General features: G+C 48.1%; 1 protein-coding gene and 1 long non-coding RNA gene across 7 annotated transcripts in view; both read left to right on the forward strand.

The window, feature by feature from the left end:
- Positions 1 to 17939, forward strand: part of LOC134969512 (serine/threonine-protein kinase Nek11-like) — an 840206-nt gene that overhangs the window by 62461 nt on the left and 759806 nt on the right. The window lies entirely within an intron of this gene.
- LOC134969514 (uncharacterized) lies at positions 1135 to 16948 on the forward strand. Its single transcript, XR_010189497.1, has 2 exons — positions 1135 to 1259; positions 16533 to 16948. It is a non-coding gene; the product is annotated as an uncharacterized LOC134969514 (long non-coding RNA).

A 17939-nucleotide genomic window follows, 5' to 3' on the forward strand; every position in this document is an offset into this window, starting at 1 on the left:
TGCGGGGGGGCACTGCTGGGTGGCACACTGCACAGTGGCGGATCTTGCCATGGTGCGGCGCCCTCCGGAAGGCGGCGCCCCGGGCAAAAGTCCTGCTTGCCCGTGGCAAGATCCGCCACTGATTTCTGCTGTATGTGTCCCACCCATTGCTGTTTTGGCTTTGTTTTGACTGTTACTGACCACTGTCATTTGTCTGCTGACGTTCCTGGTGTACATTAGTGAAGGGTCACAATAACGTGGTTGTAAAACAAAGGTGTTGCACAATACCCCTTTCACCCGCTGCTAAAACCCTGGTTATTGCCGGGTTAACTTGGGTCGTAGTTCAGTGTGAAAGGGACCCTGAAAAATAACCCGGGTCCAGTGACTCAGGAATCCAGTCCGGGGAGCAAGCAGGGTTGGTCCTGGGAAGGACCTGGGTTAAGGGGCAGTGTGAATGGGTAACCTGGGCCATCTGACCCAGGTCCCGTTCACACTGTATGGAGAGACGGCTCACCGACACTTGGAGATGTCATCTCCAAGCAGCGGCAGGGAAGAAACCCCCGGCAATAACCCAGGTCCAGCCTGCGGTGTGAACGGGTTTCAAGTCGCTGTGAACTGAAACTCGTGTTCAGTGACCTGGGATTTTGGAATGAAAGGGGTAGAACATGAGCCACAGCCCCGATATTCAGAAGGAGACAGAGTGATGACACGAGTATTATCTGTACAATTCTCTTCTAGATTCACTATGAACCTGTAAATGCAATTCCAAATCAATGCAAAACTTGCCTTTCTATCTGAGTAACCCTGATTATGCCATGTAATACTAATTAATGCTGCACAATAATTCTAACCACACAAATGATCTGTACCTGGCTGGAAATAATAGGTCACACCTGCTTAAACCTGGTTCTGTTTTACCTAAAATGACCATTAACTGTAGCAGGTACAGGTAGTGGTAGTCTATCTATACATCATAAAACCGTAAGGGATGTGTCTGTACATTGAAAATTTTAATTGGAGAAATCTACGTTATCTGCAAACATCTAACAATTTTGCCATCACCATAATACTGTCAGGTGACGGAAAATCATTCAGATGTTATTAATAACCAATATTCTCACTTCTGTAGCTTCTTGTTCTCTCACATTAGGGCTGGATAACCTGCCGGTATGTCACCATGTGTGTACAAGCCTGTGGCTGCGTTCCCGGGGCTCTGGTTGCACACATGCTCTGGCAGTGTTTGTGAGTTCTCACACATGCGCAGTGGGGCCGACCGGGAGGTAAGACACATTGGGGAAGATGTATTAAGCCTGGAGAAGGGAAAAAGAAGTGATAAACCAGTGATAAGAACAAGGTGATAACCAGTGGTGGTATTTAGCCAGTTCGCACCGATTCTTCAGAACCGATACCTAAAGTTAGGTATGGTTCTTAGAACCGGTTGCTAATTGCGTGGGTGCTCCCGGGCCCGAGCACCCATGGACCGCGAGGAGCACCCATGGAATCCGCCGCTGCCCCAGTAGCGCTAGCCGCCGCTGCCCCCGCAGTAGATTGAGACACGGTGGGTGCTGCGGAAGTGCATAGCAATGTTAAAAAAAACAACCAAAAATGGCCACCGCCAAGGAGGAGACAGATGCTAGAGGTCACATTTGACCTCTAGCACCTGTCTCCTCGGCGGCGGGCATTTTAAGAGGGTGTTTTTTTTACACTGCTGTGACTGCTATGGTACAGAAGCGCTTCTGCAGCCCCCAGCGTGTCTCTATCTACTGCGGGGGCTAGCAGTAACCACTGAAGTCCGCACCCACCCTTCTCAACTTTACTGAGGCAGCGGCCAGGAGATACCTGGCAACACGCAGGAAACACCTGACAACGCACAGGAGACCCCTAGCCATACTTGCCTACTCTCCCGGAATGGGCGGGAGGCTCCCGAAAATCGGGTGACCCTCCCGGCCCCCCGGAAGAGCAGGCAAGTCTCCCGATTCGTGAGGACCCCCCTGCCCGTCCGCCCACTTAGTGTGTAAAGTGGGCGGTCCGGGCAGTTGACGCGATTCTTGCTGAATCGCGTCATCATAGCCACGCCCCCTGCAGTGTAATGCCGGTGATCGCGGCATTACAGAGCGGGGGGGGGTGGGGGTGGCTTAAAAGAGGCATCGTCATGACCCCACCCTTGCTCCGCCCCCGCTCCACCCTTTCTCCGCCCCATCCCGCCTCCGGCCCACCCCCTCCACGACGTCACAGCCTCCCCTGCCCGCCCTCTGAGCTGACCTGGCTGCTCTCTCCCCCAGAGAGCAGCCGAAATGTAGGTAAGTCTGCCCCTAGCAACATGCATGAAACCCCTGGCAACGCACAGGAGACCCCTAGCAACATGCATGAAACCCCTGGCAACGCACAGGAGACCCCTAGCAACATGCATGAAACCCCTGGCAACGCACAGGACAACCCTAGCAACATGCATGAAACCCCTGGCAATGCACAGGAGACCCCTAGCAACGCGCACGAAACCCCTGGCAACGCATAGGAGACCCCAGGCAATGTAAGTGGCATTATTGTGTGTGGGCATAAAATGGTGTCAGGACCATAACTGTGTGTATCATAATATGTAATTGGCATTACAGTGTGTGGCATAACGCATAATGGATGTTATTTGAGTATTAAATGCATGAATTATTAAACTACCTTTCGGTATACTTAAAATGGTCATTAGGACATAGAACCGGTTGTTAATTTATTTGAATCCCACCACTGGTGATAACGCACCAATCAGTCAGCTCCTAACTCATTTTACAATTCTGTAATGATTGGCTGGTGCGTTATCACCTTGCACATATCACTGGTTTATCACTTCCTTATGCCTTCTCCAGGTTAATACATCTGCCCCACTTTCCACTCTGACGACTACTTGGTGAGCGCTATCCAAATAATGGGGCAAATATATTAACTCGGAGAAGGCATAAGGAAGTGACAAACCAGTGATAAATGCAAGGTGATAATGCACCAGCCAATCAGCTCCAATATGTAAATGAACAGTTAGGATCTGATTGGCTGGTGTGTTTATCACCTTGCACTTATCACTGGTTTATCACTTCCTTATGCCTTCTCCAGGTTAATACATCTGCCCCTATATTTGGCTTTGGAAATACTTCTCTTTAATAAGCGTGTTTATTTTTGTTTTTAAATGTATGCTTTACAGTAACTAGGGGTGTGCGAGGGTTGCCATTACATGGGGTGCAGGGCCCTGGGGGCGGCACCACTGCTGTCCGACGGCTACACAGGAGTATAAGTTGCTAATTTTTAAGAATTTGTTAAGAAGTAGTACCTTGCTTCTGTACTAAAGAACAACATATAAATAGCATTTTGGGACATACATTTCTCTTGTACAGTGTTTATGCTCAATCATTTAACTTATTAATAAAATATATTGCATTTTTTTGCTCTTGCATCTGGAACCATTTTATTTATTATGGAAATAATATTCATATTTTAGATATCACTGCATTTATTTTGTAAAGAACTGTGTGGCTGATATTATTGGTGCATTTATGTTCCTGGCATTTTGTCCACTGAGTGGCACTGTATGAATGAGGAAAATACATGCACTAATGCCAGTAGCTTCCTGAAGGTGGCAGCAGAGATCTGTGGCCGTGTTGGCCCTGTCCCTGATTGAAAGGATAAATTAGGGAGCATCAAAAATCTTTACTTACATTGTTTTGGTCTAATTACCGTCAAGCTCTCTGCTAAATTATGCATATCATTACAGTTAGAGAGAGATGAAGAGCAAGGATAGGGGAAATAAAAATTCTTCTCTCTTGTTGGCTCTGTCTGTGGCCCCGATAAGTATTTTACTTTTAAAAAAAAAATGTTTTTGAGGTGTGACTAACCCTTTCCTTGCCAGATATGATAGTATTGTTACTACTTCCCTACAATTCTTTCTGTAGCCCAAAATAAAATGTGTTTTGAAAATCTCTATCAATTAATACTCATAATAACTAATCGATTAATACTCATAATAATTAATTGCACTGTAAATATAATTTCTCTAACGTCCTAAGTGGATGCTGGGGACTCCGTAAGGACCATGGGGAATAGCGGCTCCGCAGGAGACTGGGCACATCTAAAGAAAGCTTTAGGACTATCTGGTGTGCACTGGCTCCTCCCCCTATGACCCTCCTCCAAGCCTCAGTTAGATCTCTGTGCCCGAACGAGAAGGGTGCACACTAGGGGCTCTCCTGAGCTTCTTAGTGAAAGTTTTAGTTTAGGTTTTTTATTTTCAGTGAGACCTGCTGGCAACAGGCTCACTGCATCGAGGGACTAAGGGGAGAAGAAGCGAACTCACCTGCGTGCAGAGTGGATTGGGCTTCTTAGGCTACTGGACATTAGCTCCAGAGGGACGATCACAGGCCCAGCTTGGATGGGTCCCAGAGCCGCGCCGCCGGCCCCCTTACAGAGCCAGAAGGCAGAAGTGGTCCGGAAAATCGGCGGCAGAAGACGTCCTGTCTTCAACAAGGTAGCGCACAGCACTGCAGCTGTGCGCCATTGCTCTCAGCACACTTCACACTTCGGTCACTGAGGGTGCAGGGCGCTGGGTGGGGGCGCCCTGAGACGCAATAAAAACACCTTGGATGGCAAAAAAAATGCATCACATATAGCTCCTGGGCTATATGGATGCATTTAACCCCTGCCAAAATACATAGAAAAACGGGGGATAAGGCCGCCGATAAGGGGGCGGAGCCTATCTCCTCAGCACACTGGCGCCATTTTCCCTCACAGCTCCGTTGGAGGGAAGCTCCCTGTCTCTCCCCTGCAGTCACTACACTACAGAAAGGGTTAAAAAAGAGAGGGGGGCACTAATTAGGCGCAGTATTAACTATACAGCAGCTATAAGGGGAAAAACACTTATATAAGGTTATCCCTGTATATATATATAGCGCTCTGGTATGTGCTGGCAAACTCTCCCTCTGTCTCCCCAAAGGGCTAGTGGGGTCCTGTCCTCTATCAGAGCATTCCCTGTGTGTGTGCTGTATGTCGGTACTTTTGTGTCGACATGTATGAGGAGAAAAATGATGTGGAGACGGAGTAGATTGCCTGTAATAGTGATGTCACCCCCTAGGGGGTCGACACCTGTGTGGATGAACTGTTGGAAGGAATTACGTGACAGTGTCAGCTCTGTATAAAAGACAGTGGTTGACATGAGACAGCCGGCTACTCAGCTTGTGCCTGTCCAGACGTCTCATAGGCCGTCAGGGGCTCTAAAGCGCCCGTTACCTCAGATGGCAGATATAGACGCCGACACGGATACTGACTCCAGTGTCGACGGTGAAGAGACGAATGTGACTTCCAGTAGGGCCACTTGTTACATGATTGAGGCAATGAAAAATGTTTTACACATTTCTGATAATACGAGTACCACCAAAAAAAGGGGTATTATGTTCGGTGAGGAAAAACTACCTGTAGTTTTCCTGAATCTGAGAAATTAAATGAGGTGTGTGATGATGCGTGGGTTTCCCCCGATAACAACTGATAATTTCTAAATGTTATTGGCATTATATCCTTTCCCGCCAGAGGTTAGGGTGCGTTGGGAAACACCCCCTAGGGTGGATAAAGCGCTCACACGCTTGTAAGGGCTCTACCTTCGCCTGAGATGGCCGCCCTTAAGGATCCTGCTGATAGAAAGCAGGAGGGTATCCTAAAAGGTATTTACACACATACTGGTGTTATACTGCGACCAGCAATCGCCTCAGCCTGGATGTGCAGTGCTGGGTTGGCGTGGTCGGATTCCCTGACTGAAAATATTGATACCCTAGATAGGGACAGTATATTTTTGCCTATAGAGCATTTAAAAGATGCATTTCTATATATGCGTGATGCACAGCGGAATAATTGCCGACTGGCATCAAGTCTAAACGCGTTGTCCATTTCTACCAGTAGAGGGTTATGGACACGTTAGTGGTCAGGTGATGCGTATTCCAAACGGCATTTGGAAGTATTGCTTTATTAAGAGGAGTTATTTGGGGTCGGTCTTTCAGACCTGGTGGCCACGGCAACAGCTGGGAATTCCACGTTTGTACCCCAGGTCGCCTCTCAACATGAGAAGACGCCGTATTATCAGGCGCAGTCTTTTCGTGGACAAGCGGGCAAAAGGTTCCTCATTTCTGCCCCGTGACAGAGGGAGAGGAAAAAGGCTGCAGAAATCAGCCAGTTCCCAGGAACAGAAACCCTCTGCCAAGCCCTCAGTATACGCTGGGGCTTTACAAGCAGAATCAGGCACGGTGGGGGGCCCGTCTCAATGAATTTCAGCACGCAGTGGGCTCACTCGCAAGTAGACCCCTGGATCCTTCAGGTGTTATCTCAGGGGTACAAATTAGAATTCGAGACGTCTCCCCCTCGCCGTTTCCTAAAGTCGGCTTTACCGATGTCTCCTTCTGACAGGGAGACAGTTTTGGAAGCCATTCACAAGCTGTATTCCCAGCAGGTGATAATCAAGATACCCCTCCTGCAACAGGGAACGGGGTATTATTCCACACTGTTGTGGTACCGAAGCCAGACGGCTCGGTGAGACCGATTCTAAATCTAAAATCTTTGAACACTTACATACAGAGGTTCAAATTCAAGATTGAGTCACTCAGAGCAGTGATTGCGAACCTGGAAGAAGGGGACTACATGATGTCTCGGGACATCAAGGATGCTTACCTTCATGTCAATAATTTACCCTTCTCACCAAGGGTACCTCAGGTTTATGGTACAGAACTGTCACTATCAGTTCAGACGCTGCCGTATGGATGGTCCACGGCACCCCGGGTCTTTACCAAGGTAATGGCCGAAATAATGATATTCCTTCGAAGGAAGTGAATTTTAGTTATCCCTTACTTGGACAATTCCCTGATAAGGGTAAGATCCAGGGAACAGTTGGAGGTCGGTGTAGCACTATCTCAGGTAGTGTTGCGGCAGCACGATTGGATTCTCAATATTCCAAAATCGCACCTGGTTCCGACGACGTGTCTTCTGTTCCTAGGGATGATCCTGGACACAGTCCAGAAAAAGGTGTTTCTCCCGGAGGAGAAAGCCAGGGAGTTATCCGAGCTAGTCAGGAACCTCCTAAAACCGAGCCAAGTCTCAGTGCATCAATGCACAAGGGTTCTGAGTAAAATGTTGGCTTCCTACGAAGCAATCCCATTCGGCAGATTCCACGCAAGAACTTTCCAGTGGGACCTGCTGGACAATTGGTCCGGGTCGCATCTTCAGATGCATCAGCGGAGAACCCTGTCACCAAGGACAAGGGTGTCCCTCCTGTGGTGGTTGCAGAGTGCTCATCTTCTAGAGGGCCGCAGATTAGGCATTCAGGACTGGGTCCTGGTGACCACGGATGACAGCCTGCGAGGCTGGGGAGCAGTCACACAGGGAAGGAATATCCAGGGCTTATGGTCAAGCCTGGAGACATCACTTCACATAAATATCCTGAAGCTAAGGGACATTTACAATGCTCTAAGCTTAGCAAGACCTCTGCTTCAAGGTCAGCCGGTGTTGATCCAGTCGGACAACATCACGGCAGTCACCCACGTAAACAGACAGGGTGGCACAAGAAGCAGGAGGGCAATGGCTGAAGCTGCAAGGATTCTTCGCTGGGCGGAAAATCATGTGATAGCACTGTCAGCAGTATTCATTCCGGGAGTGGACAACTGGGAAGCAGACTTCCTCAGCACGACCTCCACCCGGGAGAGTGGGGACTTCACCCAGAAGTCTTCCACATGATTAAAAACTCGACAGGTATTGCGCCAGGTCCAGGGACCCTCAGGCAATAAGCTGTAGACGCTCTGGTAACACCGTGGGTGTACCAGTCAGGGTATGTGTTCCCTCCTCTGCCTCTCATACCCAAGGTACTGAGATTGATAAGATGGAGAGGAGTAAACACTATATTCGTGGTTCCGGATTGGCCAAGAAGGACTTGGTAACCGGAACTGCAAGAGATGCTCACGGAGGATCAGTGGCCTCTACCTCTAAGAAGGGACCTGCTCCAGCAAGGACCCTGTCTGTTCCAAGACTTACCGCGGCTGCGTTTGACGGCATGGCGGTTGAACGCCGGATCCTGAAGGAAAAAAGGCATTCCGGATGAAGTCATCCCTATCCTGATCAAAGCCAGGAAGGATGTAACCGCAAAAACATTATCACCGCAATTGGCGAAAATATGTTGCGTGGTGCGAGGCCAGTAAGGCCCGACGGAGGAAATTCAACTGGGTCGATTCCTACATTTCCTGCAAACAGGAGGGTCTATGGGCCTGAAATTGGGGTCCATTAAGGTTCAAATTTCGGCCCTGTCAATTTTCTTCCAAAAAAGAACTAGCTTCAGTCCCTGAAGTTCAGACGTTTGTAAAAGGGGTACTGCATATACAGCCTCCTTTTGTGCCTCCAGTGGCACTTTGGGATCTCAATGTAGTTTTGGGTTCCAAAAGTCACATTGGTTTGAACCACTTAAATCTGTGGAGTTAAAATATCTCACATGAAAAGTGGTCATGCTGTTGGCCCTGGCCTGGGCCAGGCACGTGTCAGAATTGGAGGCTTTATCCTGAAAAAGCCCTTATCTGATTTTCCATTCGGACAGGGCGGAATTGAGGACTCGTCCTCCGTTTCTCCCCAAGGTGGTTTCAGCGTTTCACCTGAACCAACCTATTTGTGGTGCCTGCGGCTACTAGGGACTTGGAGGCCTCCAAGTTGCTAGACGTTGTCAGTACCCTGAAAATATATGTTTCCAGGACGGCTGGAGTCAGGAAATCTGCCTCGCTGTTTATCCTGTATGCACCCAACAAGCTGGGTGCTCCTGCTTCTAAGCAGACTATTGCTCGTTGGATTTGTAGTACAATTCAGCTTGCACATTCTGTGGCAGGCCTGCCACAGCCAAAAATCTGTAAATGCCCACTCCACAAGGAAGGTGGGCTCATCTTGGGCGGCTGCCCGAGGGGTCTCGGCTTTACAACTTTGCCGAGCAGCTACTTGGTCAGGAGCAAATACGTTTGTAAAATTCTACAAAATTGATATCCTGGCTGAGGAGGACCTGGAGTTCTCTCATTTGGTGCTGCAGAGTCATCCGCACTCTCCCGCCCGTTTGGGAGCTTTGGTATAATCCCCATGGTCCTTACGGAGTCCCCAGCATCCACTTAGGACGTTAGAGAAAATAAGAATTTACTTACCGATAATTCTATTTCTCATAGTCCGTAGTGGATGCTGGGCGCCCATCCCAAGTGCGGATTGTCTGCAATACTTGTACATAGTTATTGTTACAAAAATCGGGTTATTATTGTTGTGAGCCATCTTTCAGAGGCTCCTCTGTTATCATGCTGTTAACTGGGTTCAGATCATAGGTTATACGGTGTGATTGGTGTGGCTGGTATGAGTCTTACCCGGGATTCAAAATCCTTCCTTATTGTGTACGCTTGTCCGGGCACAGTATCCTAACTGAGGCTTGGAGGAGGGTCATAGGGGGAGGAGCCAGTGCACACCAGATAGTCCTAAAGCTTTCTTTAGATGTGCCCAGTCTCCTGCGGAGCCGCTATTCCCCATGGTCCTTACGGAGTCCCCAGCATCCACTACGGACTATGAGAAATAGAATTATCGGTAAGTAAATTCTTATTGTTTTGTTCACCCATGCTGTCCCAGGGGAGCTTACAATCTAATATCCCACACACACACACACACACACACACACACACACACACACACACACACACACACACCTAGAGAAACCATATCACCAGTAGGAAGCCTATACATACATGTACAGAACATGTAAACTCTGATAACCTGCTGGCTGTATGCAGAACCAATAATGGATGATCTTCTTTTTTTTTTTATCTACACTTATTGCAGTGATAAAATATTTATTTACCTCCATTAATAGAACAAAAAAAATACAGCCAAGCTGCTCCATGACGATACGTGGACGGTGGAGGGATGTAGGCTGATTTGCCACTTTACCGGTCCACATGAAATACATGGGGAAAAATTTACAGCAATTTAATTAATAAAAGAAAAAACTTTATTCAAAGATTAAAGCATTTTACTAAAATTATTATTTTCATCTACTGATGAAGGATATTCCTTAAAAAAAAATACTTTTTTTTCTGTAGATACTCAAAAATATTAAGTATCCACCGATTCTGTAGAAGGCGTTAGTATATTTCCAATACACCACCGGGAGAGGCTTACGCCAGAAGCCTCCCTGCTGGCAGTGGCTGCCATGCAATCGTAGTCATTAGTGCACAGGAGTCCTGACTGAGGCGTGATGAGGCTGCTGCTGCGGTCACCTGACTCTGCACACATCGTGTGACTTTTCATCCATTTTGGCGGTATATAATTATTTCTCTAACGTCCTAGTGGATGCTGGGAACTCCGTAAGGACCATGGGGAATAGCGGGCTCCGAAGGAGGCTGGGCACTCTAGAAAGATCTTAGACTACCTGGTGTGCACTGGCTCCTCCCACTATGACCCTCCTCCAAGCCTCAGTTAGATTTCGTGCCCGGCCGAGGTTGGATGCACACTAGGGGCTCTCCTGAGCTCTTAGAAAGTTATAGTCTTAGAATTTTTTTTTTTTCAGTGAGACCTGCTGGCAACAGGCTCACTGCAGCGAGGGACTAAGGGGAGAAGAAGCGAACTCGCCTGCTTGCAGCCGGATTGGGCTTCTTAGGCTACTGGACACCATTAGCTCCAGAGGGATCGACCGCAGGCCCAGCCTTGATGTTCGGTCCCGGAGCCGCGCCGCCGTCCCCCTTACAGAGCCAGAAGCAGGAAGATGGTCCGGAAAATCGGCGGCATGAAGACATCCTGTCTTCACCAAGGTAGCGCACAGCACTGCAGCTGTGCGCCATTGCTCCTCATACACACTTCACACTCCGGTCACTGAGGGTGCAGAGCGCTGGGGGGGGGCGCTCTGAGGCAGCAATAAAAACACCTTGGCTGGCTAAAATACCTCAATATATAGCCCCTGGGGCTATATATGAGGTAAATACCCCTGCCAGAATCCCAAAATAAGCGGGAGAATAGGCCGCGAAAAAGGGGCGGAGCCTATCTCCTCAGCACACTGGCGCCATTTTTCCCTCACAGCTCGGCTGGAAGGAAGCTCCCTGGCTCTTCCCTGCATTTCTACAATACAGTAAGAGGGAAAAAGAGAGGGGGGGCACTAAATTGGCACTGTATACAGTATAAGCAGCTATTAGGGACATAACTCAGTTAGTCCCTGTATATATATAGCGCTCTGGTGTGTGCTGGCATACTCTTACTCTGTCCCCCCAAAGGGCTTTTGTGGGTCCTGTCCTCTATTTGAGCATTCCCTGTGTGTGTGGAGTGTGTCGGTACGGCTGTGTCGACATGTTTGAGGAGGATAATGATGTGGAGGGGGAGCAGATGCCTTTAGCAGAGATGTCACCCCCTGCGGGGCAGACACCGGAGTGGATGGTATTATGGCAAGAAATGAGTGCACGTATAGACTCCTTACATAAAAAATTTGACGACATGCCGACTGTGGGACAGCCGAGTCTTCAGCTCGTGCCGGTCCAAGGGTCTCAAAAGTCATCAGGGGCTCTAAAACGCCCGTTATCTCAGGTGGCACAAGTAGATGTCGACACGGATACTGACGCCAGTGTCGACGACGATGAGTCAAATTTAATGCCCGTTAAGGCCATTCGCTGCATGATTGAGGCAATGAAAGAGGTGTTAAATATTTCTGATTTACATCCAGGTACCACAAAAAAGGGTATTATGTTTGGGGAGAAAAAACTACCTGTAGTTTTTCCCCCGTCAGATGAATTAAATGAAGTGTGTGAAGAAGCGTGGGCTTCCCCTGATAAGAAATTGGTGATTCCTAAGAAATTACTAATGGCGTTCCCTTTCCCGCCAGAGGATAGGTTACGTTGGGAAACACCCCCGAGGGTGGATAAAGCGCTCACACGTTTGTCAAAAAAGGTGGCACTACCGTCCCAGGATACGGCCGCCCTTAAGGAACCTGCTGATAGAAGGCAGGAGGCGATCCTGAAGTCTGTATATACACACTCAGGCATTATACTCAGACCAGCAATTGCGTCAGCTTGGATGTGCAGTGCTGCCGCTGCATGGTCAGATAACCTGTCAGAAAATATTGACACACTAGACAGAGACACGATCCTGTTAACAATTGACCATATCAAAGACTCAGTCTTATACATGAGAGATGCACAGAGGGAAATCTGCCGGCTGGCATCTAAAGTAAGTGCACTATCTATCTCTGCTAGGAGATGCTTATGGACTCGCCAGTGGACTGGAGATGCAGATTCCAAAAGGCACATGGAAGTTTTGCCTTATAAAGGGGAGGAATTATTTGGGGATGGTCTCTCCGACCTAGTTTCCACAGCAACGTCTGGGAAGTCAGCATTTTTACCCCATGTCCCCTCACAGCCTAAGAAGGCGCCATTTTATCAGGTTCAGTCCTTTCGATCCCAGAAAAATAAGCGGGGAAAAGGAGGGTCTTTTCTGTCTAGAGGCAGAGGCAGGGGAAAAAGGCTGCAGCAAACAGCAGGTTCCCAGGAACAAAAGTCCTCCCCCGCTTCCTCTTCCAAGTCCGCCGCATGACGGTGGGGCTTCACAAGCGGAGCCAGGTACGGTGGGGGCCCGCCTCAGGAATTTCAGCGATCAGTGGGTTCGCTCACAGGTAGATCCCTGGATCCTTCAAATAGTATCTCAGGGATACAGGCTGGAATTCGAGGCGATTCCACCCCGCCGTTTCCTAAAATCCGCCTTGCCGATTGCTCCCTCAGACAGGGAGGCAGTGCTAGCGGCAATTCACAAGCTGTATTCCCAGCAGGTGATAATCAAGGTACCCCTACTTCAACAAGGCCGGGGTTACTATTCCACACTATTTGTGGTACCGAAACCGGACGGTTCGGTGAGACCCATTCTAAATTTGAAGTCCTTGAACACATACATAAAAAAATTCAAGTTCAAGATGGAATCGCTCAGGGCGGTTATTGCAAGCCTGGACGAGGGGGATTACATGGTATCCCTGGACATCAAGGATGCTTACCTGCATGTCCCCATTTACAATTCTCACCAGGAGTACCTCAGATTTGTGGTACAGGATTGCCATTACCAATTCCAGACGCTGCCGTTTGGACTCTCCACGGCACCGAGGGTATTTACCAAGGTTATGGCGGAAATGATGATACTCCTTCGAAAAAAGGGAGTTTTAATTATCCCATACTTGGACGATCTCCTAATAAAGGCACGATCCAAGGAACAGTTGTTAGTGGGAGTAGCACTATCTCAGGAAGTGCTGAGCCAGCACGGTTGGATTCTGAATATCCCAAAGTCACAGCTGGTCCCCACGACACGTCTAATGTTCCTGGGAATGATTCTGGACACGGCCCAGAAAAAAGTGTTTCTCCCGGAGGAGAAAGCCAGGGAGTTGTCTTCTCTAGTCAGAGACCTCCTAAAACCAAAACAGGTATCGGTGCATCACTGCACGCGGGTCCTGGGAAAGATGGTAGCTTCTTACGAAGCAATTCCATTCGGCAGGTTCCATGCCAGAATCTTTCAGTGGAACCTGTTGGACAAGTGGTCCGGATCGCATCTTCAGATGCATCGTTTAATAACCCTGTCTCCACGAACCAGGGTGTCTCTTCTGTGGTGGCTGAACAGTGCTCATCTTCTGGAGGGCCGCAGATTCGGCATACAGGACTGGGTCCTGGTGACCACGGATGCCAGCCTACGGGGCTGGGGGGCAGTCACAAAGGGAAGAAATTTCCAGGGACTATGGTCAAGTCAGGAGACTGCCCTTCACATAAATATTCTGGAACTAAGGGCCATTTACAATGCCCTAAGTCAAGCAAAATCCCTGCTTCTACACCAGCCGGTGCTGATCCAGTCAGACAACATCACGGCAGTCGCCCATGTGAATCGACAAGGCGGCACAAGAAGCAGGACAGCGATGGCAGAAGCCACAAAAATTCTCCGATGGGCGGAGAATCATGTACTAGCACTGTCAGCAGTGTTCATCCCGGGAGTGGACAACTGGGAAGCAGACTTTCTCAGCAGGCACGACCTCCACCCGGGAGAGTGGGGACTTCATCCAGAAGTCTTCAAAATGATTGTAAATCAATGGGGTCGTCCACAGGTGGACATGATGGCGTCCCGCATAAACAAAAAACTAGAGAAGTATTGCGCCAGGTCAAGAGACCCTCAGGCGATAGCGGTGGACGCCCTAGTGGCACCGTGGGTGTACCGGTCAGTATATGTGTTCCCTCCTCTACCTCTCATACCAAAGGTACTGAGAATAATAAGAAAGCGAGGAGTAAACACAATTCTCGTGGTTCCGGATTGGCCAAGAAGAGCGTGGTACCCGGAACTTCAAGAGATGATCTCAGAGGACCCTTGGTCCCTGCCGCTCAGACAGGACCTGCTACAGCAGGGCCCCTGCCTGTTCCAAGACTTACCGCGGCTGCGTTTGACGGCATGGCGGTTGAACGCCGGATCCTGAAGGAAAAGGGCATTCCGGAGGAAGTCATTCCTACGCTTATTAAAGCCAGGAAAGATGTTACGGCAAAACATTATCACCGCATATGGCGGAAATATGTTGCATGGTGCGAGGCCAAAAAGGCCCCAACAGAGGAATTTCAACTGGGTCGATTTCTACATTTCCTGCAAGCAGGAGTGAATATGGGCCTAAAACTAGGCTCCATTAAAGTACAGATCTCGGCTCTGTCGATTTTCTTTCAAAAGGAACTAGCTTCAGTACCTGAAGTTCAGACATTTGTGAAAGGAGTGCTGCATATTCAGCCCCCATTTGTGCCTCCTGTGGCACCGTGGGATCTCAACGTGATGTTGAATTTCTTGAAATCACATTGGTTTGAGCCACTAAAAACCGTGGATCTGAAATATCTCACGTGGAAAGTGGTCATGTTATTGGCCTTGGCATCAGCCAGGCGAGTGTCAGAATTGGCGGCTTTATCATGTAAAAGCCCTTATCTGATTTTTCATATGGATAGGGCAGAATTGAGGACTCGTCCCCAGTTTCTCCCTAAGGTGGTGTCAGCGTTTCACCTGAACCAGCCTATTGTGGTGCCTGCGGCTACTAAGGATTTGGAGGACTCCAAGTTGCTAGACGTTGTCAGGGCCCTGCAAATATATATGTTTCCAGGACGGCTGGAGTCAGAAAATCTGACTCGCTGTTTATCCTATATGCACCCAACAAGCTGGGTGCTCCTGCTTCTAAGCAGACTATTGCTCGTTGGATTTGTAGTACAATTCAGCTTGCACATACTGTGGCAGGCCTGCCACAGCCTAAATCTGTCAATGCCCATTCCACAAGGAAGGTGGGCTCATCTTGGGCGGCTGCCCGAGGGGTCTCGGCTTTACAACTTTGCCGAGCAGCTACTTGGTCAGGGGCAAACACGTTTGCAAAATTCTATAAATTTGATACCCTGGCTGAGGAGGACCTGGAGTTCTCTCATTCGGTGCTGCAGAGTCATCCGCACTCTCCCGCCCGTTTGGGAGCTTTGGTATAATCCCCATGGTCCTTACGGAGTTCCCAGCATCCACTAGGACGTTAGAGAAAATAAGAATTTACTCACCGGTAATTCTGTTTCTCGTAGTCCGTAGTGGATGCTGGGCGCCCATCCCAAGTGCGGTCTATCTGCAATACTTGTACATAGTTATTGTTAACTAAATCGGGTTATTGTTGAGCCGTCTGTTGAGAGGCTCTATCGTTTCATACTGTTAACTGGGTTTCATATCACGAGTTGTTCGGTGTGATTGGTGTGGCTGGTATGAGTCTTACCCGGGATTCAAAATCCTTCCTTATTGTGTACGCTCGTCCGGGCACAGTACCTAACTGAGGCTTGGAGGAGGGTCATAGTGGGAGGAGCCAGTGCACACCAGGTAGTCTAAGATCTTTCTAGAGTGCCCAGCCTCCTTCGGAGCCCGCTATTCCCCATGGTCCTTACGGAGTTCCCAGCATCCACTACGGACTACGAGAAACAGAATTACCGGTGAGTAAATTCTTATTTTTCCCGAATTATCGGGTATAAAACCTGTGGGCGTGGTATAGAAGATCTACAGTAACTACATAGAAACATTATTCATAGTGAGGGTGCCGATGACTCAATTCGCATCATCGTGGCCCCGCCCCCTGCCCCACTATACTGGTAATCTTGACATAGTGGAGCAGAGGCGGGGCCAGGATGATGCAATCTTACAGCCACACCCCCTGCTCCTCCCCATTATGCCTCCCTGTGCCGCGCCACGCCCCCTGCTGAGCCGACCTGGCAGCCTCCTCCCAGAGGAGGAAGCCAGAATGTCGGCAACTATGGTTTTATTGTATGTGACCACAATCGGTGTAAATGTGTACCCTCGCTGGCTCACTTCTCTCACCACGCTTACAGCAGGATCAATTGACTGCCGACCTACAGTATCTATTGGAGCCCAAACCTGATATTTTTATATAGCCTGCATACTCTTTACAGATTGAGTTGTGGAAAAGTATTTTCTTAATGGAGTGCTAAGCTTCATAAGCTAAACCAGGGTTCTCCTATACACTCTACTAGGTATTGTTTGCAGGCTGCAGCTCAAGAATGTCCTGATGGCTCGATACAGCAAGCTCGGGTGACCTAGGATTGCAACCAATTCCCAGAAGTATAAGAGCGCACAGAGCAGATGGGAATTTGGTGACGCTAACATCTTAATAAATGTGCCAACTTCAAAGAAAAAATTCCAAGCAAAATATCATCAATGGTTAAAAACAAAACAAAAAAAGAACCCCAAACATAACTATCTGGTGCACGTGATGTATTCCCAACATGTCCTCACAGAAGGAGCCGTAATGAGAGCGAATTCCTCTTACACCATGCTGCTCCTGTACCTAGATTATAGTTTGCGGTTGCATTTGTTTTCCTTTTGTTATTTTAGTCTCTGTGCAGACTTTTAATTTATTTTAATGTTCAATAAAGCCATAATCTGTTTTCTTCAGAGTCCCCCTCTCTTTTTTCCTGCTGCCATGTGTATTGTAATGTCCAGTCCAGGACACCCTAATTACTGTACGGTATTAAGGGGCTGGCTGTCAGAGGATTGTACTATACAAGTATTCCCTTTAGTATGTAAATAAAATCCCTCTCTTCTGTCAGGGCCTCTGCACTGTGATTGATTGCCCTGAGAAAAATCTGGATTTTTATTTTTTGGGGGTTTGATAAAATACGTGTATAATCCCTGACAGAGCTTCTGCTTATTTTCAAGGCCATCCGATATTTATCCAGTAAAATGTAATTTGTGGAGATTTAGGGGAATAAATAATAAACTGATATTTTGTGGCGTGCAAGTTAAGACAGACATCCGGCAAGTATTAAATCTCATCTGTCGGTGTCCTGGGCAAACCCAACTAGCTGAAAGTAATTTATTCTTTCTCATTTCAATGAAATCCTCTTTACTTTCGTTTCAATCCGAGTCTCCTTGTGCAGCGCGGCGAGATAGAACCTCTCTGCCGTGCTGACTGGGGGACTTTGTCCTGCTTGAACTACTTCCACCATAATTGGAATGATGTTATTTTATAAAGTCGAGAAATGTGACGGTTCACAGTATCATGTAGTGGATCCGGAGGCTGATAGCTTCCTACTATAGATATATATTTAAGTGCAGCAACATGTATATAGAAGATATTTTATATGCTGCATTTGGTACTCACTATCCCAGATTGTTGTCTGACTAATGGATCTTTGTGACCAATTACTGTGGGTTATCGCAAGTTTGAGTTTTTATCGCTGCTACTTTCATCTTCTTTCAGTTTGTGCTGTTGCTGCTGAGAATTTACATTTCATCTTCTTTCCGTTTGTGCTGTTGCTGCTGAGAATTTACAATGATGATATTGCTGGGTGAAGGACTGTTGCAACTGTAACCATATCCCTGATTTGCTTGAACGAACACTCATTTAGCATGTTCCATACCTCCAGTCCAATGTCCCT

This window comes from Pseudophryne corroboree, chromosome 11, assembly GCF_028390025.1.
Source record: "Pseudophryne corroboree isolate aPseCor3 chromosome 11, aPseCor3.hap2, whole genome shotgun sequence".
Lineage (NCBI taxonomy): Eukaryota > Metazoa > Chordata > Amphibia > Anura > Myobatrachidae > Pseudophryne > Pseudophryne corroboree.